Source organism: Papio anubis, chromosome 9 (assembly GCF_008728515.1).
Source record: "Papio anubis isolate 15944 chromosome 9, Panubis1.0, whole genome shotgun sequence".
NCBI classification, from domain to species: domain Eukaryota; kingdom Metazoa; phylum Chordata; class Mammalia; order Primates; family Cercopithecidae; genus Papio; species Papio anubis.
Window position 1 is genome coordinate 49,972,364 of NC_044984.1, and position 26,571 is coordinate 49,998,934.

General features: G+C 34.4%; 1 pseudogene; it reads left to right on the top strand.

Moving 5' to 3' along the window:
* The first annotated feature begins 9,530 nt into the window (after positions 1 to 9,530).
* Positions 9,531 to 10,902, top strand: LOC101013125 (annotated as a pseudogene).
* Positions 10,903 to 26,571: the final 15,669 nt, after the last annotated feature.

Here is a 26,571-nt window from a genome sequence, read left to right on the forward strand (position 1 = left end):
GTGGATCCATTTTAAATGAAATGGAAATCACAATAATTATTCTTCAATATCATTCAAATTTTTTTTTGAAATTGAGTGACTACATTTCTGTTTTTTCTAATGTTAATCAGCTGTCTTGATTTTGCATTTCTATATAATTTTTTTAAAATACACAAATGTTTTATTATGAAAATGTTTTAAAAGATTAAAATGATTATGTTTTCAAGTTTTCTAGTAAGTAGAAGAGTATTTTTATATTTAATGAGAAATAATTTCCAGTAACAAAAATCATGGAAAGAATTTCAAACAGTCAATTTCCAAATTTCTCTTTTAATTCAACTTTCTTTTGATAATGGGTTACTTTTTCACATATTTTTAAAACACCATCTGTTTTGGAACAGAGTAAGGGGGTAATATCTTCAAGAAAATATATTATTGATGGAAACCTGCCGTCATAGGGAAAGGAAAAACTAGGCTATGTCTACTTATAAAATAAAATTCCATAATTCTCTTCAGTGTGTCTTTTAAAATACTTTACATAAGAAATTCTGATCCTGTATCTGATACAAGTTTTTAAATTATTACTTAGCATATCATCATACATTTCTTATTTGCTTCTCTTCCTTTTTTTCTTCTCCACCTCCCCTTCCTTCTCCTTTCTCTTCCTACAACCCTTTAAAAATGTAAAATACATCTCAGGTGGAAGTCTGTATCAAACAGTCCTTGGCCTGCGGGCTCTGGTTTGCTGGCCTGTAGAATAAATGATGGCAAAGGGCTAGAGTACAAAGGTATACCATTTTATTTGATTATAGTATTATCTATTAGTCCGTAAATGTTCATTCCCAAAATCAATAACTGGATATTTAGTGCCAGAATTATTTTGATTTATTTCAATAAATGGGCCATAACTGAAAAGACAGTTGCAATTGAATTTACTATTTAATTCAGCTTATGGGTTCATTGTCATCTGCTAAAATTTATCTGTTAGGAGAGGCAGACAGTTGAGTTCAATGGGTATGTGGATTAAGTCACCACTCCTGCATCTTTCTTTTTTAAGTCTTTGATGGTGGCACTAGCTGTGAAGTTTTTCCAAGGATATAGTGATACTGTCTGTTTGTTATCTGTTAGTGAGGGAGAACTTATGGTTTTCCACTTGCCCTGAATATATGTGTTTTAACTATATGCACAGGACAATTTTGCACATGCACTAGGATCACTATAAAACAGACTAGCACATAACCACAACTTAACAGGAAAATGTCTTCTGACTCCAATATCTTCCACTCTTATAAGTAAACACACTGGCATTATATAGTCTTTGTAATTAAGGTTAGCTCAGAAATGAGGTTGAATAACCTCTGAAAAATCCATGTTTCATTGATTTCACTGTACAGTTTTCTTGGGAAAGGACCACATATCTTTTGAAGGGCACTAGCGGAAGATTTAGATATTAATACGCATGACAGTTTTGCAAAGACAACTTTCTTCATGGATTCTGGTTCTATGAAATGATTGAAGTCTGTAATTGAATAAGGAGCTTTAACTCCATTATGATGGCTAATTCATTCTTCCTTTCACTTATCCTAGAGTTCTTTCAATTGTATGGACCAGTTAGAAACGTAATGGGCTGTCTATTTATTTTAGTCCTGGGGACTCCATGATCTGTTGTTCACTACTAAAGTGCATCATGTAATTTTGATAACTACTTTGGCCATACTGGCCAATAAGTAACCACACTGAATATATTCATATCAGTTAAGTGCTATTACATAGCCTCTGACTTCCCATGATCCATTATGTACACTGAAATCACGGAGTTAATTTTAACAAAAGCATCTTCCATCTTCATTTCAAACCAGTGGTTACAATAATTTTTAAAGCTGCTAGCAAATACTCTTGTGAATATTTTAATATCTTGCCAAAAGATTTTCCTCTGGGTATTCTCCAGTTACACAGCTGAGGGATATGTAAGTAAATTGCATACAATAAAGCTGTTCCATATTACAATTGCTCTAAGTTTTAGATTTATACTTACATATATGGAATACACACACACATACACACATATATGTAATTTCCAATTGGTATCCTTTCAGATTTCCAATCAATTAACTTTCACAAAAGATACCTGGGAAGGATGTAAATTTAACTGATGTTGCTGTATAATAAACTGCAAGATCAGAGCCTACCTTTGTTTTCAGCACCAAGTGACATGAGGATTTAAGAGAAAATAAATTTATTTAGGACAGTCACGGGAACTTCATGGTTTGCTGATTATTATATAATTCAAGAAAATAATTTAAAGCTACAACCTTGTAATTTTCTTTCTTTAAGATCTTCAGTAGGGATAGAAATAGCCTTCCCATGATATAGCATGTGCAGTACTTGTATTTCACATACTTATCACAGTGCTCTCTATCCTATACATCTACTTTGAGAAAGCTCAGCCTTAAGTATAAGCTTCTTTCCAAGTAATAATATTTGATGCCATAGACTTGTAATATTCCATTTTCTTATGGTCGCAGCACTCTCCTCAGACCCTTCAAGATGATATTAACTAATTCTAAATTCCCCTCCTTAAGGATCTATTTCATGCAACCACTTGTAGCACCAAATATATCAGTAATCACTGTTAGGTTGCAATTCTCCGTGGCATTTCTACACATTTAATATTACGCTTGGCCTGGATTTTTTTTTTTTTTAACAAATGTGTTTTTATATCATTCAGCTTTGAAAGATCAAAATAATACCTCCCTCCAGGGCAGAAGGGAGATTTGTTTCCTGACTAGGATTATAAAATAGATGTCTCCCAGGGTGGTCAGTTTGGGCAGGTTTTCTAGCTATCTCTTTAAAATAGTGGGGGTTCCCTAAGTTCAGGACTTCACAGCTGTGTTACAGACTGATTGTGTCTGCTGTACCCATGGAGCCCCCTCTGTATTGCACCCCCTTGGGGACTGGGAGGCAAAGGGAACAAGAAAACAACAGATGCTGGAGAGGATGTGGAGAAATAGGAACACTCTTACACTGTTGGTGGGAGTTGTAATTAGTTCAACCATGGTGGAAGATCCTCAAGGATCTAGAACTAGAAATACCATTTGACCCAGCCATCCCATTACTGGGTATATACCTAAAGGGTTATAAATCATTCTACTATAGAGACACATGCACACATATGTTTATTGTGGCACTATTCACAATAACAAAGACTTGGAACCAATCCAAATGCCCATCAATGATAGACTGGATAAAGAAAATGTGGCACATAAACACCATGGAATACTATAAAAAATAAATCCATTGAAAAGGATGCGTTCATGTCCTTTGCAGGGACATGGATGATGCTGAAAACTATCATTCTCAGCAAACTAACACAAGAACAGAAAACCAAACACCGCATGTTCTCACTCATAAGTGGGAGTTGAACAATGACAGAGAAGAATTTTAAATGCATATTTCTCAGTGAAAATAGGCAGACTTAAAAGGGTATAAATTATTTAATTTCATTTATATAATATTCTGGTAGAGGTAAATTTATAGAGAAAGTAACATATCAGTGGTTGCCAGGACTTTATTGGAGTAAGGGTTAAATGAGGAAGCATAGGGAATCTTTGGTTAGGGTAGTAAGATTATTCTATATAATAATGTAAAGATGAATACATAACACTGTGCAGTTGTCAAAACCAGTAGAACTTTACAATACAAAGAATGCTTCTAATGTGTGAAAATTAAAAAAAAAATGTCTGGGAAATCACAATAGAATGTGGAAGAATTTAACTGTATTACAAATGTATGACACACCTCACTGAAGGGCATAGTGTAAAAAGTTGCTGACCTAAGAGAAATGAGTGGAGTCAGTAAGACTAAAGTCGAAAGGAACTATACATAACCAATATAGTCAAGTTAATAAAGTTTTCTCCCAATATGCATATATACTGGAACTGAATGATTGAGCAAGTGGATGGCAGATGATGGAAGCCAGTATCTCACTGTTGCATTGGGAGATTACAGATAAGGAATGACTCATGTGATGGCATTTTAAACATGGTGACAATATAAACTAAAGTTTAATTCAATATACATACAGACTGATACTATAAAGTATTTATCATGTGTGTCTAGACGTGGGTTAGTGTAAACACCTATATTTCCTTAGTCTGTCACCTGAGAGGGTCTAGAAGCAAAAACAGTCCAGTAGGAATAAGCACACCCAGTGCCCAGATCTTGGTTTTTAACACCATTCTCTCATAAGAAAAATAACTAGAATCAGGCTGCTGATTGAGTTTGGCTCTATGTTTCTAATGCAGATGCTATCTTTGTATGGCGTCTTTGAAGCTCCTATCAAAAGCTGACTTGCTTTTCTCATGCTGGGGTAGGGCATATTGCAAGGAATGTTGCCTCCTCCTGCTTTTGGCAACTTGACTACCTTGGGTCTATTGGTGGTGCCTCACCAGGTACATGCTGTTTTAGGTTACTGATAAGTTGACTATGGCACACAACTGTGATCTTTGACATTGTCTGTGTCATGTCTGTAGATTCTCAGAACATCTACAGTTTGACAACTTTTATTGTCCAAACTATTCAGCAAAGGACTAATAGTCTCCTCCTCCTTATCTCTTCCTGACCCGTGCATCTAGGTAAAGCAGTATGGTCATTGAATACAGCTGTTCCCAGGCTTGACTACTCATCTTCTTTCAGGGTAATGATCAAGATAAAAGAGGTTGGGAATTATATAGACTTACTTTGAAAATTCAAAATTCCATTTTGGTCATTCAAAGAATGATGTACCTTTCTTTTCCCTAAGACCAAATCTAGATAAGCCTGGTGCCATACCTTCCAGGTGGTAATTTGGACACAAGGGGGCCTAAGAAATGAGGGTTTGATACTTGTTGAAGTCTAAAAACAATTTCCTTTTTCTTCATTTCTCTGACTCTTCTAGATGAAAGATCTGAATATGAGCCGGGTATGACTGGGAGAAAAAAGAAAGGTGAAGCTATAGCTACAGGAATGGAGAACCCAGATTTGAAGGAAGTATAGGTAGAGAAAAAGCTGGCATCTGAGGAGAAAACACCTTGTATACTCAGGGGCCATGGAGAGAGGTATTAGTAATCTTTACCTTTAAGAAGTATCCCGGGCGGCCGGGCGCGGTGGCTCACGCCTGTAATCCCTGCACTTTGGGAGGCCGAGGCGGGCGGATCACGAGGTCAGGAGATCGAGACCATCCTGGCTAACAAGGTGAAACCCCGTCTCTACTAAAATACAAAAAAAAAATTAGCCGGGCACGGTGGCGGGTGCCTGTAGTCCCAGCTACTCGGGAGGCTGAGGCAGGAGAATGGCGCGAACCCGGGAGGCGGAGCTTGCAGTGAGCCGAGATGGTGCCACTGCACTCCAGCCTGGGGGACAGAGTGAAGACTCCGCCTCAAAAAAAAAAAAAAAAAAAGAAGTATCCCGGGCCCTTTCCTCCAGAAGAAAACTTCCTCTCTATGTCTCCCCAAGTGCCGCAAGAGCTTTGATTTTGATTGACTGCTGCATCTTCCATCCTTTACCAGACAGAGATGGCCCTGTCAAGATAACAGAGACAATAAGGTACTATTACGCCACCCGCATGTCGCTTGATAGTGACAGGAGTCAGTCAAATGCCTAGGCAGATAAAGGCATGTCCCCAGTGAAACCTCACCTCCAAGCCAAAGAGTTTAACGCCTGAAAACCAAGCTGCAAGTTAAATCCTTGAACTGAATTGAGAACCTGTCTTCCCACTTGGTGTACTTTTCTCTGACTGATGCTCACCCTTCACCTATTTTACATAAACTTACCCTTTCCTAATTGGTTTTCTACACTGTTGTGCCCACCTTTGAGTGATGTCTTTCTTTTTTACTGACCAGAGTATTAATGTCTTCTAGTGGGGAAAAGTTAAGCAGGTTTACAAGTAATCTTTAAAAAGACTGGGAATTTACTATACATGGGGTCCCCCATTTGTGAATTGGGTGCATTGTGTGCACATTAGGGCCTCCTCCACATTGTCCTCCACCTTTAGGGGAAAAGAGATGCTGACAAGAACATGAAGAATGACTCCAGGAAATTGCACAAACTATCTAGATTTTCATCCTTTGGCCAGAATTTAGCCACAAGGTCACCATAAATTGTACCAAAGGCAAGGACATGGAAACTTCTATTAATATGGAAGAAGTGAAAAATGGTTATCTATTAAGGAATATGTTTCAGACCACTAGACAATATCCCAAAGACTGCAGAAAATATAACTCGCAGAAAAGAAGGTCAAGTTTATACAGGACATAAAATGTTCAGTTGTACCTGATGAATTAATGATGTGCATTTACCTTGAGGTAGAATTTTGTCTATGACAGGCTACGTTCTCCATTTTATATTCCCACATTTTAGTCTCACATAAAATAATAGTTTTCTTTCTTACGTCTGTCAAAGTTTAATGTAATATTTCAATTAAGGTAAAGAATGTTTATAAGCACTAAGTATACTTAGCTTCAAGCTTCAACCTTTTAAACAAGAAAAGCAAGGCACAGTACATTTTTTATTCTTTGTGGTTAATGCACAAAATATCCCCACTTCCCTTGAGAAAGAGTGTCATATTTAAAAATACACTTTGATGAATATTGAATGTTAAAACATTATATGATACTATATAATGCTTCCAAATCCTCATTTATGTATCTGGGATTTATATATATAGGATTTCTCCCATAGAGATGGGAGGACAAACACATATTGGGTCAATCTACACTGATTTCTCTGGAGACGTAGTTTGTTTAATGTAGTTATTTTTAAATAGGTATTTTGTTTTTAAAGTTATTTAGTGCCTCAAGAGAACATTTGAATAACATGTAAAGCAGTCATCCTTTCGGAAATGGTGTTCTTGGATCTGATATTTTCCTGAGTCCTTCATAATCTTTATTTTTCTTCAGGGCACAGAAAGCGTAAAAACTCCAAGGGATCAAGAGTTGATTAATTTTATGTGGGACTGTGTGTAACACTACTTAGGAAAACATTCAATACATAAATAATTAACATAATGTTAAGAGGAATTTTAATGCACTAGTCTAACTGCAATAAAATAGCTAAACAAACCATTTCCAAGATTGCTATTTATAGGTGAAAAATACTAATCATAGATTATGTAGATTATGGGATAGAGAGTTTCATTCAAGAGAAATGTAGTATCAATATGCTTGATTCAGCATAATGATAAAAGAGTTAAATGTTAAAGCAGAGAAGCTTTTGTCTAAATAAATCTCTGTCTATATCTTTAATAATTTTTATGTTTCTAGGAACTGAACAATGAGATCACTTGGACTCGGGAAGGGGAACATCACACACCAGGGCCTATTATGGGGAGGGGGGGGGGGGGGGGGGGTACAGTGTGAGTTAGGCCTGATACCTGATGTAAATGACGAGTTGATGGGTGCTGACGAGTTGATGGGTGCAGCACACCAACATGGCATAAGTATACATATGTAACAAACCTGCACGTTATGCACATGTACCCTAGAACTTAAAGTATAATAATAATAAATAAATAAATAAATAAAATTTAAAAATAATAATTTTTATGTTTCATATAAATGTTTTTATTTTAAAATTTTGAAGACTTATGTAATTCAAAAAGATAAAAATAATTAACATTTCTAAAAGCAATATTTCCTTTCAGATAAGTTGTGATTAAGGTTTGTTCTAATTTTACCATTAAAGTCTTAATCTTTCCTTTTTTTAACCTTTGAATTGCATTCATAGGCCTGACTTCTCTTGGTTTTATAAAGTGAATTTCATTATTTTTACAGTGTTGTTGGGGAATAGTTTATATGTATGATTGTTGAAGTTGGTCAAAGGAATGGTCTAACATGATAAAACTCTGATTTAGGTGTTTTAGCTATATGGATTCCTACAATGATGGCCACTACGGCGATTTGTATAAACAAGAAAAGTTTTGTGACAGATTGGTTCATAATTATCTGAATGTGAAAGCAATATCCAGGGAAAAATAACAGTCATTTCACTTCACTCATGTATGCCTGCATTAATAACACGCATGGTTTTAATAGCCGAATGCTACTCGTTGTTTCTAAAGAAATCATGCATGTGCCTTTCCCTTTGTTTCTGTTCAGGCTTTCCCTTTCCTAGGAATAACTCATCTTATTTCCTCATCTCCCTCTAAGGCCTATCTTAGAATCCAAATTACCTCCTGTAAACTTCTCTGGATATTATTGGAAACAGCTTTGACTTGTTTTCATATGTTTACTTTTACTCATGTGACTGCCTTCTTAATAATAATGTATGTTTCTGTGATGGAAACAATTAAATGGATATTTTCACAACAGAAAACATAGTCCTATATAATGTCAAGGACATCACAAAGACTTATTTTGTATGTTTGGTGATGAAAATGCCCAGAAAGAAAATTTTCCTTAGATATATCATTAATTGTTTTGTTTTAAGAAATGCACTATAGTCTGGTATACAATTGCTTGTGTACCAGAAGACATTTTGGAAAATAAACTCAATCTTAATACTGGATCTCAAATTTACTAACTGTGTAAACCTGAACGACTTTGTTTCTTCATCTCACTGTCTCACTTATCACATACGCTGGATGTAGAAAAGTGTTAACTATATTATTATCTCTTTAATTCCATATTAGCTGGATATTTGAATATCATTATATGCCTCCTAGAATTTTGTATCAACACTCTTCAATGATTCATTATGCATTTGTAATTTATCAAATATTCCTTTTCTTAAGGCCATGCTGAACTCAAAATTGTTCATGTTTTCAATCTCTATTTTATACAGAGAAGAAATGTGAGTATACAGAATAAAAATACAGAGAAATTTCATTATTAAAAATTTCACCTTATAATTTTTACTAATTTACCTATTTTAATCTTTTTAAAATTCTTTTCTCTATCTCATTATCCTATCTCTAAAATCTTTCTTGCCTCTCTAGGTTTTGATACAGCTTTGTCTTTACTTCTTTCACAACATACAATTTCCTAAACCCATATTTATATTATTTCTCTCTGCTTCTGTTTTCCTATATCCCACTTTTCAGTTTATCTGGTCCATTCTCAAGAGCAAAACCTTAGAGGAACACTGCAGCGGCTTGCTAACATTATTAGACTGTTCCTGCTGATTTGGTATTGAGATTCAGCATGGGAAAGCTTGGGTGGGTACCAACAGAGATTAAGGTGATGGAAATACTGATAAGAATAGTGAATGAAATCGTTCCCTGTGCCTCATTTTCACCTATCTGAAACTGGATCTTATTAGAAATGAAAGTAAATGAGACAGGAATTAGACATTTGAGTTTGATTAGTTGAATAAAACGATAAAGGTGTACTAGCACTGGTTATCAATGATGGTTAGATTTGTGTATGTTTGTGTGTATGCATACGTGTGTGCATGTTAAATGCAAAATATGGTCACATGTACTTCTAATATCAGGTATCATTTGGGATTTTATATGCAAAATTTTAAAATTTTTCTTCAATTAAACTTCTTTGAGCAAAAAGTGGCATGCCATTCAAATTCTTGTATATCATCAAGAAAGAAAAAGCATTTTCTATCCTTTAAGTTCCTTTAATTTCTCTATAATTAATTCACATAAAATAAATGAACAATTGCTATCATTATGTAGATTACTCTTGGGTAGCAAAGTTTTAATTCTCTATCCAAATCCTCTGGAAACACAAAGTATTATTCTTCCTGTCATAAGCATCTTGAAAACATTAATGAACATCTTATTGCTGTATGTGAAACCTCACTTTGCTAACTTTAGCTTAAACACTGTGATCACTGTTATTTTTCTGTAGAGATAATTATTACTTTTTTCTATAGAAAACTGATAAAATTCAGAGGATGGTAATGAGAAACCATACCAGAGTGACGGTGTTCATCCTAGCAGGTTTGACTGATAACCCAGAATTGAAAGTTGTGTTGTTTATCTTCCTGCTTCTCACCTATGTGCTAAGCATCACTGGCAATCTGATTATCATCACACTCACCCTGGTGGATATTCACTTTAAGACTCCCATGTACTTTTTTCTTCGGAATTTTTCCTGCCTAGAAATTTCCTATACTACTACGTGCATCCCTAAATTGCTAGTTACTATGGCAACTGGGGACAAAAGCATTTCCTATAACAGTTGCGTCACTCAAGTGTTTTTTGCCTTCCTACTTGGAGCATCAGAATTTACTTGCTGGCAGCCATGTCCTATGACCGCTATGTGGCCATCTGTAAGCCCCTGCATTACACCACCATCATGAGCAGCAAAATCTGCATGCAGCTTGTGCTTGGGTGTTGGCTTGCTGGTTTCTCGTCATCTTTCCACCACTCCTCTTAGGCCTAAATCTTGACTTCTGTGCCTGCCTCCAACGTCATTAATCATTTCTACTGTGACACTACTTCACTCCTGCAGATTTCCTGCACTGACACACAGCTCCTGGACAGGATGGGATTCATTTCAGCGTTGGTGACACTCTTAGTCACATTGGTAATGGTGATGGCATCATGATATCCCTTTCTTATGGCAGTTGCATCTTCATGTATGTTAAGCCATCGGTCAAACAAAAGATATCTTTTTCAAAGGGAATTTTGGTGCTCAACACCTCTGTCGTTCCACTTTTGAACCCTTTCATCTATACCTTAAGAAACCAACAAGTGAAAAACGCCTTCATGAATGTGACATGAATGTGATATACAGGATTGTCTCTTTCTCAAGGAAATGAACATTCAATTGTATTATATAAAGGAAATGAAGAAAGGAGCCTCAAATAATGTCATAGAATACAGTAGTAGCTTCCATGACACAGTTCTCCCTCTTTTTCTTTCTATTGCTTTGATATTATCTTTATGTCTTTTTGAACTTTTTCATAAAATTTTTTGTTTTAGAGAAGCTAATTTTCTCTCACTTTTTTGTGATAGTTTTTATTTCTAACTTACTTTATTTTTATTTAGACATCTAAAAGAAATTGAGCTAAATTTTTCAATATATCTCATTTGACTTTTAAGCGTTCCAGTTAATCAAGACTACAAAATATTATTTTATTTAAATTTCATTTGATGTATCATATAATGCAAAAGTTATCATATTTTATTTTATCTGTGATTAATTACAACCAAATTAAAGCTAATATTTGTTTATATTTCTGTTGTGCTACCAACTTATTGGTATGTAGTCTAAGGAAATTAAAAGACAGTTATAACGTATTTGATCATAAGTGAGAATAATGTAAAAATGTATATTAATGTATATAATTTTACTTTAAAACATATTCTACAGCATCTAGTTACTTTGTTTCTATGAGAGGCTATATTTGCAAACAGTTTAAGTTATGGTTGAGAGAAAACGCATTATTGTATTGGTTTATTTTTAAAATAGAATATTTAATTCATATTTTCACACCTCTCAAAACTCCCTTTGCCTCACTCGGGATACTCTGAAGCTAACTGCAAATGATTTGTGAATGGTTATTAAATAAGATCAATGTGAACTCAATGTAGTTATTGTTTTCAGAATTTATTTTCTAATATATATATCAAATATATGTATATGTGAATGATATACATAGACATAGACATATGCATACATAGATATAGTTCCAATCAGTGAGACCAGGATAATAGAAGAATTAAAACTGTCTCTTAAGGGGAGATTTTCTAGCTATAGGTCAGATTTGATTAGAAATTAATTTCTGTATGATGACCAGAATATTTTTAAATAAAAAAATAGAAAATATTTTCACATGTCCTATTTCATGAATTTTTTTCATAAATGTGTATTAGGTCATATTAATTTTTTTATTTCATTTTTTAAAAACTGTGGATCTTGATGGGAAGAAAATGTGTTTGAAAAATAACATCTAAACGGGCAGGACAAAATAGAGTCAGGGAGAAAAATACATATAGTATGTAATTAACTGGACAATTACACAGGTGTTTGTAGAATTTGTAAAATGAATTAGGCTTTGAAAGATATTTGGGTTATAAATATGATTTTAGGAAAAGGGGTTATTTAAACATTGATTAATTTTCTTCTGTCATTAAGCGTACTTACTTTTCCATTTCCATTTCCTATAGTGTTAGCTAACTTTTAGAATTTTTTTTTTTTTTTTTGAGATGGAGTCTCTCTCTATCACCCAGGCTGGAGTATAATGGCATGATCTCGGCTCACGGCAGGATCTTCCTCCAGGGCCCAAGCTATTCTTCACCTCAGCCTACCTAGTAGCCAGGACTGCAAGTGTGCGCCACTACACCCGGCTAATTTTTGTATTTTTAGTAGAGAGGGGGTTTCACCATGTTGGTCAGGCTGGTCTTAAACTCCTGACCTCAAGTGATCCACCCGCCTCAGCCTCCCAGAGTTCTGGGGTTACAGGCGTGATCTGCCATGCCCGACCAAACTTTTAGAAATTTTAAGAGCACAGAAAATGAAAAATACACATATAACATTTTGACACAATCTAATAAAATCAAATTCTAAGGCTCTCTCAATCTTCTGATTAGTTTTGATTGTTATGTGTCAAGGAGGATCAGTTTGCTTAAAATATCTTGCCCAAGTTAAATCACTAATTTATTACTGAGTCATTCTGAAATCGTTCATATATTTTAGATTTTCTGTCATCTACTTTAGAAAGTGAATGCTCTGTAACTCTCACTAAAGATCTGGTATGCTTAAAGCAAAACTTCCCCATTCTTTCCGACTTCTTCCCATTCCAGGTGGATTAGTTATATCATCTGACATCTCTGGTGCTTCAGTTGGTTTATGACATCTCACTTCACATTATACCTATTAGAATCACTACCATCGGCCTCTGAATTATTAATCTCCAGGTAGTTTATTACTACCGTCTCTTTGTTTTTGTCTTTTGTTTGTTTGTTTGTTTTAAATTATTGGTCTTCAGCTTGTAACACAGCTTTTTCAATCAGGTACCTCTTATTTCTTGAGAGAGCTTCTACCTGAAATGTTGAAATGCTTTATCCTAAAATGCTTTCAGCTTTTCTTCTCAGGTGATGCACAAAATGTAGAATTAAAAATAACACCTATATCTTGTGTACTACTCACTAAACGGCAGGCACTGCTTGATATTCTATCTGAGTGACACAATTCTGAAAATAACAGTGTGATATAAAAATTATGATTAGCATTAGGCGTAGGATCAAAAGATAGCTCAGTCAGGTTACGATGGCCTTGAAAGACGTGGAGCTAAAAAGAATAGTCAAAATTTAAGCTCAGCAAGGCTTGGTTTTCATTATGCAATTGAAGACTATGGTGTCTTTTAAACTTTTATCTTCTGTCCTTTCCAAGCTATGTGTTACAGGACATTTATTTTCTTCACATACTGAGCACTCCAGGAGAAAGACTAAAAGGATAATTAGTGGTATTACTTTTCCCTGGTTGGTAAGGATCCTTACATAAAGCTTCCACACTCTTGCCTCCTAATACCTTGTGTTACCTTTCTTAAGAACATTAACTGTCTTTACAAGGCAGAGTTAATCATTCAATTCTCTGTGCAACTCTTTTGTACCATTTAATTTTTGTTTAGCGACTCAGTAGCAACTATCCTACAAAGGTCATTCTAGTCTGCCAGTTGATTTAGCCATCGAATTACTTATTTTACTTATTTTGTTTCACGGTAAATTATAATAGATATGTGCTTCTCCAACTAACGATATATGCAGACATGTTTGGTTAATCCATCACATTAATATTTCCAAATTAAAATACATATACTTAAAAGACATTCATTTGCTATTCAAAGGAAAACTGTCAAACTTTCATGTTTCGTCTCAAGAAAGAGCTCAAAATTTGATCAATTAATCAGTAATATAAAATTCCTTCCTCTCCAAAATAAATTTTATTTGTAAATTTCTTAATGAGACTATTCATCAATATCTTAGTAAGTTAAAAATAATTTAAGGCTAAGTCACATTAGCTGTAATCTATGATTAGAATCTTTTAACATTTTAGGACATTTCTTATAAAAATAAGTTCTTGGCAGAGCCTGAACTCTGTTACTGAATATTTCAAAATATATTTTTTTATATTTTAGAATAGATTTCCTATCCTTCATGTTCTCTTTTCCTCAAATATGTTAGAATACCTATAGTCAGATATTGTAACTTGTAACAAATAGATACTATTTTTTATTAGTTGGTAACAATTTTAAAAAGTTTAGTTACAGATGCTTTCTTTTCTTATTTTTTACTGTTTTATTCTTTATATTTATGGTATTATTTACTCAAAGCTGAATCAAGGTTTCTATTGTAATCAAATACTTGAAATAGTCTACTCCTAAAAGATATTTCTTGCTTGTTTTGTAATGTTAATTTGGAAAGCATCATTGCCTACCTATGGTTACCTATGGCTATTACAGTTATCCTTACTTTTCAAATTCACATTCTCTTCTCAATCTCAATCTCAATCTCTTCTCAATTTTTGATCTGTAATTCACCAATTCACCAATCCTTCTTTTTCCAAATTCATGAATCATCTATTTAGTGATGATAATGAATCTCAGTTGATCGCTACCTTTTATTTGATGTAATTTCTTTGCCTAAGTGTAACAAAATATTATCTGGTTTTCTACATAGCCTTATTAGTGGTTCTTTCTCATTTCCTTTGCTTTTGGATTCTCCTCTGAATTATTCTTAAATATTAAATTTATCAGTCAACACTTGATATGGTTTGGCTGTGTCTCCACTAGAATCTCATCTTGAATTCCCATGTATTTTGTGAGGTACCTGGTGGGAGGTAATGAATCATGGGGGCAAGTCTTTCCCATGCTGTTCTCACAATAGTGAATAAGTCACGAATAAGACACAATGGTTTTATAAGTCATTGAATAAGATACAATGGTTTTATAAGAAGGAGTTTCCCTGCACAAGCTCTCTCTCTCTCTCTCTCTATTTGTCTGCTGCCATCCACGTAAGATGTGACTTGCTCCTCTTTGCCTTCTGCCATGATTGCGAGGCCTCCCCAGCCATGTGGAACTGTGAGATCATTAAACCTCTTTCTTTTGTAAATTGTCCAGTCTTGGATATGTCTTTATCAGCAGTGTGAAAACAGACTAATGCAGTAAATTGGTAACAGTAGAGTGGGGCACTGCTGAAAAGATACCTGAAAATATGGAAGGGACTTTGAAACTAGGTAACAGGCAGGGGTTGGAACAGTTTGGAGGGCTCAGAAAAAGACAGGAAAATGTGGGAAAGTTTGGAACTTCCTAGAGACTTGTTGGATGGCTTTGCCCAAAATGCTGACAGTGATATGGACAATAAAGTCCAGGCTGAGGTGGTCTCAGATGGAGATGAGGAACTTGTTGGGAACTGGAGCAAAGGTGAGTCTTGTTATATTTTAGCAAAGACTGGCAGCATTTGCCCCTGCCCTAGAGATTTGTGGAACTTTGAACTTGAGAGAGATCATTTACAGTATCTGGCAGAAGAAATTTCTATTCAGTAAAGCATTCAAGATGTGACTTGGGTGCTGTTAAAGGCATTCAGTTTTATAAGGGAAAGAGAACATAAAAGTTTGGAAAATTTGCAGCCTGACAATGCAATAGAAAAGAAAAGTCCCTTTTCTGGGGAGAAATCCAAACTGGCAGAAATTTGCATAAGTAATAAGGAGCTGAATTTTAATCCCCAAAACAATGGGGAAAATGTCTCCAGGGCATGTCAGAGGTCTTCATGGCAGTCCCTTACATCAAAGGCCTGGAGGCCTAGGAGGAAAAAGTGTTTTTGTTGGCTGGGCCCAGGGTGTTCGTGTTGTGTGCAGCCTAGGGATTTGGTGCCCTGTGTCCCAGCTGTGCCAGCCATGGCTGAAAGGGGCCAATGTAGAGCTCGGGCTGTGGTTTCACAGAAGCCTTGGCAGCTTCTGTGTTATGTTGAGCCTGCAAGTACACCAATATCAAGAATTGGAGTTTGGGAGCCTCTGCCTAGATTTCAGAGGATGTATACAAATGCCTGGATGTCCAGGCAGAAGTTTGCTACAGGGGTGAGGCCCTCATGGAGAACCTCTGTAGGGCAGTGTAGAAGGGAAATGTGTTGTGGGAGCCCCCACACAGAATCCCTTCTGGGGCACTGCCTAGTGGAGCTGTGAGAAGTAGGCCAGCATCTTCCAGACTCCAGAATGGTAGAGCCACCAACAGCTTGCACCATTCACCTGGAAAAGCCACAGTAACTCAATGCCAGCCTGTGAAAGCAGCCGGGAGAGAGGCTGTACCCTGCAAAGTCACAGGGGTGGAGCTGCCCAAGACCATGGGAACCCACCTTTTGTATCAACATGACCTGGATGTGAGATATGGAGTCAAACATCATTTTGGAGCTTTAACATTTGACTTCCTTGCTGGATTTCAAACTTATATGGGTGCTGTACCCCCTTTGTTTTGGCCAATTTCTCCCATTTGGAGCTGCTGTATTTACCCAATGCCTGTACCCCCACTGTATCTAGGAAGTAACTATCTTTTGCTTTGGTTTTACAGGCTCATAGGCTGAAGGGACTTGCCTTGTCTCAGATAAGACTTTGGACTATCGACTTTTGAGTTAATGTTGAAATGAGTTAAGACTTTGGGAGACTGTTGAGAAGGCATGATTGGGACATGAGATATGGGAGGACGTGAGATTTGGGAGGGGTCGGGGCAGAATGATATTATTTGACTGTGTCCCCACCCAAATCTCATCTTGAATTCCCATGTGTTGTGGGAGGGACCTAGTGGGAGGTAATTGAATCATGGAGGCAGGTCTTTCCCATGCTGTTCTCATGATAGTGAATAAGTCTCATGAGATCTGATGATTTCATAAGGAGGAGTTTCCCTGCACAACCTCTCTCTCTCTTTCTACCTGCTGCCATTTAAGATGTGACTTTCTCCTCCTTGCCTTACACCATGATTGTGAGACCTTCCCAGTAATATGGAACTGTAAGTCCATTAAACCTCTTTCTTTTGTAAATTGCCCAGTCTTGTCTATGTCTTTATCAGCAGTGTGAAAACAGGCTAATACAACACCACACCTAAAAAGAGTATAGTGAAACTGTTTTTAACATAACATACACAGAGATCTTTCTTGAAAAATCCTCATTGAGAACAGTAAGATTGACAGCTCAATTTTCAACAGGAAAGTGAATGATACAGTATCAAGAGAAGTTTGAAAGATATTTAGGAATGGAACACACAACAATGCAAAATAAAAGTATTAAATGAATAAAGGCAAGAATGATAGCACAAGAACATTAAAATTGACCCAAAATAGTTTTGAAAAATGGATTGTGTATATTATTTATTTGTAAACTGACAAAGACAGTGCAACAACAAAAACAACAACAAAACCCAGAGATCAATATATAACATAGATGTGTATGCAAAAAGTCTAAATAAAATTTTAGTAAAAACATTCAAAAACAAGATAAATAAAATAAACCAAAGAGAACTTATTACTAGACATAAACTAAAACTCATATTATTATTCCCACAGAGGCTTAAAAGGGTCTTAACAGTTTGAAACATTATTTCTGATGAATAGAAAACAATAAAGAAAATGTAAATTGATTATATTTTTATAACAAGTGTACACTCACACACACACACACCCATGTATTAAAATTAGATTTTTACTGATTATGCAAATGCTCGATACATTTTCACTAAAATGGCAAACAAGGAAAGAATATCTTCTATATCCACTTTTATTTATCATGGTGTAAAAAGGTAAAATTACAACAAATTTAGTTCAAAGATCTTAACTGGCTTTGTTGCAGTTCTAGAATCTGGCAACACTTCATTTCATAAAACAAAATATGAGTTCCAATGACACCAGTGGAGAAGATTGACTTTCTAAACAGAAAAAGGGCTGAGGAAAACAGAAACAAAGAACAGAAAGCAGATTGGTCATTTCAGAGCCTTTCCTTGTAAGTTGGGGACAGGGAGACAGAACAGTAGAAAGATTACTGACTGACTAACATCAGGTTACTTCAGGTTACTTTTTGTTGTAAAGATTAAAACAGAGGGAACTTAATTATCATCCGAATCAAAGATTAAACCTGGACTGTTTGGAAAACTCGCTGTTATCTCTCTCTCCTAATTTCATAAAGTCAAGTAACAACTTAGGTTCCCTTTGTTGATTTGGATCTTTAGCATGAATGACGGCAGTCTGATTTGTAGTGTGTTGTGTTAGGGCCTAGGGCAAAGCTTAATCTAAAAAAGTAACTTCCTATAATTTTTAGTTAACAATTGTAACAGAAGTATTAGCCACTGCTATTAGACAAGAGAAATTAATCAGAGGCAATATTATTCAATAAGAAGTATTTTTTAAAATTTATTTTTATTGTATATATTAAATACATACAACAGGATGTTTTTATACATATAGATAGTGAAATGATTACTAAAGGCAAGAAAATTAAAATATACATCACCTTTCACAGTTATCTCTTGTTTGTGGTAAGACCACCTAAAATCTACTGTCTCCACAAATTTTCAATATACTTTACAATATTATTAACCATAGTCCTGCTGCCCCTTAGACCTCTAGATTTATTCAATCTACATAACTGCAAGTTTGTACCCTTTGACCTACGTTTCTCCATTTCCTTACCCTCACCATCCCTGGTAGCCATTGTTCTATTCCATAGTAAGTATTAATAATATCATGCAGTATTTTTCTTTCTATGTCTGGCTAATTTCACTTAGCATAATGTCCTCTAGGTTTCTCCATGTCATCACAAATGACAGTATTATTTCTGTGTGTGTGTGTGTGTGTGTGTGTCTAACAAATTTCCTTATCCATTCATCCATTCATATTCACTTAGGCTGCTTCCTAGCTATTGTGAATAGTGTGGGAATGAACATGAGAGTGTAGATATTTCTATGAGGTGTTTATAGAAATAAAGAGAGAATGCTGGATTATGTGGCAATTCTACTTTTAAATTTTTGAATATCCTCCCTACAGGTTTTTATAATGGTTGCACCAATGTACATTCCCACAAACAATGTACAAGGGTTCTCTTTTCTCCATACCTTCACCGACACTTGTTATCTCTTGTCTTTTTGATAGCAGACATCTTAACAGGTGTGAGGTAATGTATCATTGGTGTTTGGTTTTACACTTACCTGATGATTAGTGATGCTGAACACCTTTTCATATACATGTTGGTCATGTTTATGTCTTATGGGAAATGTCTATTCAAGTATTTTGCCCATTTTTAAATTATTTGTTTTCTTTCTATCAAGTTACATTTCTTTATAGATTTTTTATATTAAGTCCTTATCAATATATGGTTTGCAAATATTTTTCCCATTCTGTAGGTTGTCTTTTCATTCTGTAAATTGTTTCTTTTGCGGTACAGAAGCTGTTTAGTTTAATTAGATCCCACTTGTCTAGTTTTGCTTTTGTTGGCTGTGCTTTTGGTGTCGTATCTAAAAATATTATTGCCAATGCCAATATAAAAGTGATTTTCTCCTATGTTTTCTTCTAGAAATTTAAGATTTAAGGTTTTTCATTTAGGTCTTTATCCATTTTGAGTCGTTTTGTGTGTGTGTTGCAGGATAAGGGTTGAGATTTTTGAAAGATCTGTACACTGAATACTATAAAATATTGATAATAGAAACTAAAGAAGAGACAAATAAATAAAGATATCTCCTGTTCATGGACTGAAAGAACTCATATTGTAAAAATGTCCATAATACTCAAAGCAACAAACAGATTCAATGAAGTCTTTATCAAAATTCCAAAGGTATTTTTCATGGAAGTAGAAAAACTGTTCTAAAATTCTTATGGAATCATAAAAGAAACTTTGTACATTCTCAGAAAGGACTACGCAGCTGTAAAATATTTAGGAATATCTCCATAAATTGATATGTAGTGCTTGATTGGATATATTGTTAAGTGAATAAACAAAAAGGAAATAGGTATTTATAGTATAGCACATTCAGCTTTAGGTCAATTGGTCTTCATATTTAGGAAAGTATACAATATTTAATATAAGTAAATTGTATAAAAAAGTTATTTGATAAGCTTTCCTAATAATATACAATAAATTATTTTAAAATAATATTTATAAGATAATCATTTAAGCTGATCATATTTTGGGGTAGAATGAAATATCAATTTTTCCTGTTCACCAGGATTATTAGTTTAAGTATTGAAGTACAGAAGATTTGCCTGAATCTGTGTATATAACTTATTAAAGAAAGTGGCTAACCTATTAAGGAGTTAGTCTTTTTACCTCCTTTTACATTTTAACTTGTAGATAATGATGAAAAATTATAAATAAAAAACAATAATTACTTAGATTTGAAAGTTTTAAAATTATTGATATTTATGTTACAATATTTAACAAAAGTAAATATAATTGCATTTATTTGTCTGTGTTATCTTGATTTCATAATGTGATTTTTTTGTGTGTTCTTTTACAGTGCATGGTGGATGGATAGATGGTATGTATGATTGTTGAAATGGAACAAATCAATGGTTTGATATGATAAAATTCTAGTTTATGAAGCGTATCACTGTGCATTTGTATTAATGTTGTCACTAGCATGACTCGTATAAATGAAAAACATTTTATAATTCATTTTTTCACAATTACCTGAGTGTGCTAGTTTAGAAAATTCCAGGAGGTAAGGCTACTTTTCTTTCAACTAGTTTAGGGGTTTATCAGAGATTACTAAGTAGAACTCTATTTTTTTCTAACCACATCATGATTGAGCCATTCTTTTTACTTTTGCTTATGCTACTTTGTCTGCCTTAAATATTTTGTCTCATCTCTTTGTCTTTTCATAGGACTTATGAGATCATTGCATAGAGCAGGGTCATATGATGAGATAGGGTCATGATAACTAAGTGGTACACAGTTACTTTTGAGGTGATGGAAATGTTCTAAGATTGACTGTATACCTGTGAACATACTAAATGCCTTTGGATTGTACACTTTAAATGTATGGATTGTATGGTATATGTACAGTATCTCAATAAGCCTGTTTTAGGTTTTATATAGTTGTTCATTGAGCAGTGCACTTTTGTTTTCAGCACTAGTGAAAATGCTATATGGATCTGTATCCACTACATCAAAGTATGGTCTTTGTAAATAGTTTCCTTTTGTAATAAAAAGTATGATAAAGAATATGACATAGGGTTTAAATGGTTGCCTAAATTAAAGGGTGGAAATGGGCTGTGTTTTTTTCTAGGGATAAAAAAATAATAATTTCAAGTTATATAATTTTGTACCCCTATCAATTAAATTTCCTCAAATATGTAGATATCCCTCATCAGCCCGTACTTTTAAAAACAAAAACACCAGAGATCACTCCATATTTTTTAAAGGTGCACAATTTCATTATTAATTAAATACATTACAAATTAGGACACAAATAATGCTTACCAGCAAACAGATTGAACTCTCGCTTAAGACAATTTATTGCAAAATCATTTTTATTAATCACTTCTTAAAACGCTGAATAATGTGGGGAGGTGGAGGAGTGAATAGAGAAAGTTGCCTGCCTGGGCAACACAGCCCAGCTGGTAAATCCAAAAAATGCCCAGAATTTCAGACAGTTGATGTTTTTGTTACCTCATTTGTAATTTTTAATCATTCACAATGCTCTTTTAAGAAAGTTATGACTTCTCAACCTTCATTAAAAGCAGTGTACAGAATTGCAATTATTTTTTCTCAATGCTAGTCTCAAGAAAATATTCTTTTCCTTTATTCTTTATACTTTGGTTGATTCCTTTAAGTTTTAGTGTGAAAAAATGAGAAAGCATATTGGCATCATGACATTTCTTTATATGTCCCAAAACATTCTTCTCTTACATCTTTGTTATAATATCAAATTGCATAGAAATTATAATATAGTTTCTAAGTTTTAGGTAATATTAATCTCAGATTGAATTTCTCTGGATTTTTTTTATTTTTACAAAAGAAAAGATTAGAAGATATAACAATTATTGCATAAGTTAGACTATCCCAATAGATTTTTTTAAACACCTGTGTCCTGAAGTTTTTAGGTGACTGAATTTGTATGTGGGTAGAAAATATTTACAAAGGTACAAGTTTCGTTTATAAATCTTTGCTTGTAATCCCTCCACAAAAATCATGAGAATTCAGTTTTTTCCTCTAAAAATTTAATAAAGTGAGTAAAATTATAAATGTTTGTTACAATTATTTTGATATTATCTCAATCATGTTTTCATAAATTAAACAGAATAGCTGCAGATACTTCATGAAAGGTACATTTAATGTATCAAATTTGATGAGTTTTTACATACATATACAACTGTAATACTATCCCCAGAATCAAGTAATAAATATAACCATCACATCCAAAAGTTTTGTTGTGTCTTTTTGCATTATTCATGTGTGGTTGCATATATGTGGTAATAACATAACACAAAATCTACCTTTCTAATGAACTTTAAGGGCACCATACCATGTTAACTATAGTCACTCTGTTGTACAGAAGATCTTTAGAACTTTATTCATCTTGCATAACTGTTTAATTTGTGAAAATTGAGCAACTGCTCATTTTCCCCTACTCTTAATTTTTGCCAACCACCATTCTATTATCTGTTTCAGTGAGTTTGGCTATTGTAAATAACTCATATATGTGGAAACATGTAGTAATTGTCTTTCTGTGACTGGATTATTTCACTTAGCAAGATATCTTCTAGGTGTATTCATATTGTTGCAAAGGGCGGAATTTTCTTCTTTTTAAATAATAATATTACACTGTATGTATAAACTACCTTTTCTGTACCCATTTGTTTGTCAGTGAGCATTTGGGTCAACTTCATATCTTGGCTGTTGTAAATAATGCTGCAATGAACATGGGAGTGCAGACATCACTTCGAGATTCTAATTTTAATTCTTGTATATATATGATGAAAAATGGGATTGCTGGATCATGCAGTAGTCCTATTTTTAATTTTTTGAGGAACCTCCATACTATTTGCCATAGATGTTGTACCATTTTATATTCCCACCAACTGTGTGTAAGAGTTCTGATTTCTCCACAAAGTTGCCAACACTTATTATCTTTATAAATTTTTTTATGACAACCGTCCTAAGAGGTGTAAGGTCGTGTCTCAAATGGTACAGGAAAAACAGAATAGGCACATGAAAAAGAATAAAATTAGACCTCTATCTTACACCATACACTCAAATCAACTCAAGATGGGTTAAAGATGTAAATCTAAGACCTGAAACCATAAAACTCCCAAAAGAAACCATATGCTTGAAAAAACTTTATGACATTGGTCTTGGTAACGATTTCATAGACATGACATCAAAATCATAGGCAACAAAAGCAAAAGTAGGCAAATGGTACTACATTAAATTAAAAGTGTCTGCACAGAAAAGGAAACAATCAACAGAGTGAAAGGCAATCTACAGAAATGGATACAATATTTTCAAATCTTATATCTGATATGGGATTTATTTCCAAAGTGTATAAGAAATTCCTACAACTCAACAGCCAAAAACAAAAATCAAAAAAGAGCAAAGGACTTGAATAGATATTTCTGCAGGGAAGACATAAAAATGAATAAAAGGTAATGTAAAGGTGCTCAACATCACTAAATGTAAATCAAAATCACAATGAGATTTCATCTTACACCAGGATGGTTTTAATTATGTGGTTTTGATAAGGTTCACTAAAGGGTAATAATAACCAGTTAATGAAGATGAAGTTCATTGGGCTTAGACTGACAAATGATCTTTGATAATATACTGTGATTTTTCTGTTTGAATTTCTCAAGTACATGTTGAGTATGATGCAAAGCTTATTGTCTTCTTCACCCAGCTGAACCCTGCCTCAAAATGCCAATGTATTTCTTCTTTCAAATCTTTTTCTTGAAAATCTGAATGACATTGATTTGTATTCCTAAATTTCTTGTATTAGTCCATTTTTATGTTGCTAATAAAGACATACATGAGACTGATAATTTATAGAGGAAAAAGGATTAATGGACTCACATTTCCACATGGCTGGGGAGGCCTCACAATCATGGTGGAAAGCAAGGAGGAGCAAGTCACATCTTACATGAGTGGCAGCAGGCAAAGAGAGAGCTTGTGCAGGGAAAGTCTCCCTTATAAAACCATCAGACTTTATGAGACTTATTGACTATTGCGAAAACAGCATGGGAAAGACCTGCCCCCACGATTCAATTACCTCCCACCAAGTCCCTCCCACAACATGTGGGAATTCAAGATGAGATTTGGGTAGGAACACAGCTAAACCATATCATTTCTATATTCCTAACTTAAAACATTTCGTACCAGGGTTACACAACTCAGTTATTTTTGTTTTCATCTTTTTGAGAGCTTCAGAATTTTTTATTCTTTGTCCTATGACTACCGTGTTGCCATCTGCAAACCTCTAGAATATCCAATCATTATAAGCAACAAATTTTGCTACCAACTTATATTTAGCTCTTGGTAATGGTATTATTAATTATTTTTTCATGATTGTTTGTAGAACTCAATCTGGATTGCAGTGTTTGTAAAACTATTTTGCACTTCATGTGCAAAACTTCTTCCTGCAAATCCCTTGCACGGATTTCCTGGGGTTGATATATTCTGTTTTGCTTTGTTGTGACCACTTGTGGTCACTTTGGTGTGTATGATTCTCTCTTATACATATATCATCAGGATTATTTTGAAATTCTTTTTTCCAGCTAAGATCAAAAGTTTGTCAGCACTTAATCATCTCATATCATTACAATTTCTTTTCCTTAGAGTAGCTGTTTTATTATTTGTATTAACCTGTCAGAAAAAAAGAGAATGACATTAACAAAAGGTGCAGTTGTGCTCACTACCTCTGTTCCTCCTCTACCAAACCCCTTTATTTATACTTTAGCAACTCAAAGAGTGAAATTAGTCTTCATGAATATATTCTAAATAGTTTATTTCAATATATAAAATAAAACTGATGTTAATTTCAAACCTGAAATAAAAGTGAATTATATTTTAGTCATTTTCCTGATAATTTTTATTAATAAGTCTTTGATAATTCATTTTAAAATATCAGATTTGCCAGTTCTCCTATATTTGTGTTTTATCTTTGCTATGCCATCTTTAATTTTAGTTTTCTTACTCAGTAGTTATAAAGTCCCTTTCTTTGTTCCTAAAAGAGCATGTAAGTCAATTTTATCTCTGCCAAAGTGTATTACTTTCTACATATTGTGACTTTGTTCTATTTATGTTTTGTACAAGTATATTTTGCTTTTCATAATTACTGAATTACTTCAATCAACATATTATGAAGCCTATCATATCCCAGTCACTATGCTAGATATATGCTACAAAGCTGCTGTTTGTATTATTTATACTGTGCAAGACTGCATGGAATCCATTTTAACTCTGTGATCCCAAGGAAATTCCTCATAGTGTTGTAGAGACGACTAAATTTTTCAAAATACGCGTGGCAAGTTAAATGTCCTCGTTAATAGTGAATTCTTAATAAATGTTAAGAACTCTGACATCAGAATCCAATTTGTCATACATTTCCGGGAAACACAAACCTTATCCAGCTATAAGCATTACTCATTCTTTTAAGGGTATAGGAAAGATGCCAGTAGCCATTTGTGCCACAACATCTGTATCAGTGGGTAGGATCCACAAATCATTCAGATGCTGCTCTCCATTTCCCTGTTTTCCATACAGGAAAACACCTTGGGTTTCCATATGACAAGTACTATTTTTGTGTGACAGAAGATTTAAAACAGGTGGTGCACTAAGTTATCCTTTCCCCAGTGTTTACTTTCTCTTGTTAGATAACTAGAGAGGTTATGTGACTAATTTTTACAGTGAAGTTGAGACTAATCAAATCATAAATGTTAGGTTTAATTCTGAAAATATCCACACTGATCTGACAAAAGGATCTCTTATATTAAAAATAATCAATACATAGTCCCCAGAAAACCCTCATTTTACCTTCTAACTAGTAAAGTATATCAATATGTTCTTGAAAATTCTAGTAGTGGTAAAAGTGCCTCAGGTGGTCATTAGAGAAAGCGAAAATGCCTATTAATAAACATTTTCTTCTCTGCCGAGATCAGCTCCATCGTGGAGACCCTCACTCAGTGGTGCTAGAGGAATTAAAGACACACACGCAAAAATATAGAGGTGTGGAGTGGGAAATCAGGGGTCTTACAGCCTCCAGAGCTGAGAGCCTCAAACAGAGATTTACCCACGTATTTATTAACAGCAAGCCAGTGATAAGCATTGTTTCTGTAGATTATAGATTAACTAAAAGTATCCCTTATGGGAAACAATGGGATGGGCTGAAATAAAGGGATGAGTTTGGCTAGTTACCTGCCGCAGGAGCATGTCCTTAAGGCACAGATCACTCATGTTATTGTTTGTGGTTTAAGAACGCCTTTAAGCGGTTTTCTGCCCTGGGTGGGCCAGGTGTTCCTTGCCCTCATTCCAGTAAACCCACAACCTTCCAGCGTGGGCATCATGGCCATCACGAACATGTCACAGTGCTGCAGAGATTTTGTTTATGGCCAGTTTTTGGGTCAGTTTATGGGCAGATTTTTGGGGGGGCTGTTCCCAACACTTTTCCTTTTGGTTTAAAGAAAACCAG